Source organism: Capsicum annuum, chromosome 7 (genome assembly GCF_002878395.1).
Source record: "Capsicum annuum cultivar UCD-10X-F1 chromosome 7, UCD10Xv1.1, whole genome shotgun sequence".
Lineage (NCBI taxonomy): Eukaryota > Viridiplantae > Streptophyta > Magnoliopsida > Solanales > Solanaceae > Capsicum > Capsicum annuum.
The window spans coordinates 33,776,001-33,780,539 of record NC_061117.1 but is presented as its reverse complement, the minus strand read 5'-3'; positions in this window follow the sequence as shown (position 1 = coordinate 33,780,539).

Below are 4,539 nucleotides of genomic sequence, written 5' to 3'. Positions count from 1 at the left end.
CACTGACGTGACACTGATTTGGCATTGACATAGCGCGTGTGTAATCCACTCTCTATTGAGAGATTGATATTCAGTTTTGAGGGGTGAAACAAATATACTTTAAAGATGTTAAGGGGGGTAAATAAACAGAAGTTAAGTTTAAGTGCTAAAGTGAGTTTGGAGGACAAGTTCAGGGGGGAAAAGATGTCTTTTCTCATAATTATAATAGAATTTATTCTTCAATTATCTAATAAATTTAAAAGAAAAACATTAAAAATGACTAATAGATTGTCAATAACATTGTTCCAAAATAGTAAAACATTTTGCAAGAGAATATAATCATGGACCTTCATTGATTTTGATATTTTCATCCTCCTCCACACGATGCAATGACCGTTGACCTTGTGTTTGCAAACTTCATTTGAAATTTTTCTTTCCATTGTCTATCCAACATTGCTATCTTATGCTTCATTTCTTCACATTCTTCTTTAATTCCCATTTGACTTTTTCCACATGCCCATTTGATTCCTTTCTGATACCTTTGTCGGTCTTCCACCAAATTATTCACTGATATTTTTTGTCGAAGGAATTCGGGTGAACCCTCTGAAAATTACGTAAGTTCGCCCCTGATTGAAAGGTATCAACTTATTTTTCATCTTCTCTCTTGCGCAATTCAGTAAAGACTTCATACAAGGAGGAACTTTTTCATTTTTCTTCTATGAAAATAAATGGTATTATTCTTAATTAAATAATATATGTGAATACAAGTATTATAAATTCATCTAAAATATTATTTTGCTATAATACCATTTCATGTCTATGTCTTGCATAACTTTCGATCCCACAATATACAAAGGCAAGAAACATCTCAATCGATTTATCTTGTTCTGCATATTTTTCTTTTGAATAAATTGAAAGTGAAACAATGAAATTTTTTTGTTTCTAATATATATAATAGTAAATTAATTTAAATACCTGAAATTTAGCATCGCTTCAAAGATTGATCAAATATTTTTAGTCATATGTGACAATAAGTTTAGATTTATAGCGTAAGCGAAGTTCGTAAGTTGTTTTTGTATTAAAATAATTCTATTTCAATTTTTGTGTATAATCTCTATAGAGGTCATTCATATGATCTAGAATTGCACCTTTTCTTCCACCAAACACACTAAAGTTAAACTTCTCCTATAAAAAAAATACAATATAACATTATAGTTTATAATCATATTTCATGATAAATATCAGTCTACAAAAATTAAAGACAACAACAATCTCATTGTATTTTCATAAAATAGGGTCTAAAAAAATAAGTATACACAATTCACATCACTACCTTAAAATAAAGTAGAGAGACTATTTTCGATTGACCCCGACAAAAGGGGAGAGAAGAGGGCCATGAAACAGAAAAAACAGAAGGAGATAAGCACATGTAATTATTACTAAAGACTTCAACTTGAGGATATAAAACATACAGAATAGGATAGACATATGTATGCACTAACCAGGCTAAAGGTCCTTAAAGTAAAACACGATAACATAAGATTGTCTACGCACTAACTCGAGGATAAAAGAATATTAAAGGATATCGATGTTTGTATAGTTACACCTTGTACTCTTCTTTATTTTACACTTATATTATTTACCACCCTATTTTATGAGTTGCTTCTGAAAATAATATCTATGTGTATTTAGAACCATTGATAGATGACTTGTGAAAATTATGATTATGTGAAGTAAATGCATGTGATGCTTCAAGAAAAGATTTTTTGTACGTGAGAAGCACTCTTATGTACTAAAAATAATTTTATCGCTTATGCCAACTTGTTTGGATGGAGCATAACCCTTTATGAAAAAAAAGCACTTCATCTACTCGATTGAAGTTTGATCGTAAGTTTTCTTACATGGGTGCTCGTAGTTTAATACCATCTAATCATTAGTGGTGGAATAATAAGCATGATTTTAATAGAGAAGTAGAAAGAAGACTTTCTCCAAAATTTCTATCTGGGAATGATGTTTTAAGTTAGTCGCTTACTCTGAAAGATGCGAAATTTGATAAGACCAGAAAAAATGAAAGTACAAAAAAATAAAAGAGTTAATAATTAGAGGAAGAAAATCAGCTTTTCCAACTTTCTTATTGTAAACAAATCGGGGCACAAACGATACAAATAGTGTACCTTGAATGTTCAACGAAAATTATTGATCTTGTTAACAATCAAATCTGCCCCAAGTCCACTTCGTTTCTCTTAAAAATGGAGTATTATTTCACAAACTAAATTCCTTCTTTGGTATTTTATTTCTTGTTTTTAGTATTCAAGAATTTATTTCTCCCATCTATCTTCTGAAAAAAGAAGAAGTTATACGTATAGGAGAATTGGGCGGATAAACAGTTATTAACTTTCCCCCCCTTTTTTCAAATCCATAGCTTACTCCCTTCTTATCTTTTTTTTTTCCAGATAATAAAAAAAATGGGTTGGGTCAGATCGGTCCACATAGGCGATCCATAACCCGTAATTCAACATCTTCCACTTCCCACATAGTGGACAAGACCCGAATCAGTACAATATCAACAACCATAAATTCATATGGTAAATAGTTCATGCGACCTGTGAGCATCACGAACTTTACCTATATTCAATCATATGTAGAAAGAATTATTTACTAATATGAGGATACTAATACTCACAATACCCCATACATCATTCACTACTTCAGTAGTTACTTATCCGATTTTTCATCCTCTTAAAGAGGTGAACTCGAGTTCATGATTAACGTTATATATACAATTATACTTGACTCCTATATGATTAGTGTAATATTCAGTTTGTGTAGACAAGTTAAAATATTTATTTTAATCATTTTTTCTTTCTACTCGAATCTATCTGTTTTAAATCAACTGTTTTACTAGACATGCACTGCATTACCGAGTTACTCATGGCTATTAGTAACATGCTAAAGTAGTCACATCGATCAAAAATTTAAGAAATAGTAAAAGGTTTAAGGGTATTTCAATAAAAAGTTAATGTAACTATTAGGGTCTCACACAATGAAGAAGCAGGGAGTCATTCTTTCATTAATCCATTGGTCGCTAAGTACATGCAATATGAAACACGTGCTATGATGTTCTCACCTTATATTGGTGCATGTGTCTCATTCTTTTAGTCATTCAACATCGTACAGATCTAGGGCTAGACATCTTAAATGTCTAACCTGAGTTTCTTTCTTTAATAATCCTCAAATACATATTCTTATAGAAACTCACATTTGACTTTACAAAATAAGTTACAATTTAATGGTGGAGCTTATCTCTTCATGTTTCTCGACGTAAGAGGCGATTGCTCGTATGAGAGAGCCAATCTCGTGACTTGTTTGACACACTTTATTGATAAAATATATTTTCACATGCATATGAGATAGAATATAAATTCAAGACTCTTATATTGGTAATAATTACAATCAAGTCATTTTACAATACGAAAATGTAATCATATCCTACGTAATCCTAGAGCCATAATATATTTCTCAGACAAGTCTCTAGATATCACCTTTGTAAAGGGATCAACTATCATTTCTTGTGTCGGAATGTATTGTAAATTTATTTCTCCACTTACTACTATGTCTCTCACAAAGTTATACTTAATGTCAATGTGTTTGGTCATGCTGTGATATTTAGGATCCTTGGTATATGCAATAGCCGCTTGCCTGTCACAATATAAAATTATGGGATCCTTAGAATTCTTTGCAATACTCAAATACTCAAAGAATCTCTTCAATCAATAGCTTCTTGTACTGCAGACGTACAAGCCACAAATTTAGATTTCATGTTTGACAGGACTATGCAAGTTTGTTTCTTACCTTTTCATGAAATTTCACCATCATTTAATAAAAAAGTATAATCGAAGGTTAATTTGCTATTATACCGGTCACCATCCCAATCAACATCTCTATAACCTCTTATCAATAAATCAAATCCACTATAGCATAGTGAATAATCTGTAGTTCTCTTTAGATTTTGAAAAAAATTCTCTTTACTGATTTTCAATGATCTCTTCCAGGATTGGATTGATACCTTCTAACTAGACCTACGACATAATAAATTTTTAGACAAGAACACATCATAGCATACATCAAACTCCCAACTGTACTAGAATATAGTACTCGAGACATGTCTTTTCTTTTTCAGTCTTTGAACACATTTCAAGGCTTAAAGTTTCACCTCTTGCTATAGGAGTATCCATATATTTGCAACTATTCATTCGAAAGTATTTCAGAATTTTCTTTATGTATGTTTCTTGAGAAAGACTCAAAATTTTTTTGGAACGATCTCTTTGAATTTTAACACCCGATATATAATTTGCTTCACCCATATCTTTTATTTCAAATGACTTTAAAATCCATAACTTAACAGTTTTCACATGCTCCAAATTATTTTCAGCTAAAAAAATATCATCCACGTGAAGCGAAAGAATCACAAATATTTCATTAAAATTTTTACATAGACGCAATTGTCTTCATCGAGCATGGTGAAATCAAATGAAATCGCTTCCTTATGAAATATAAGGT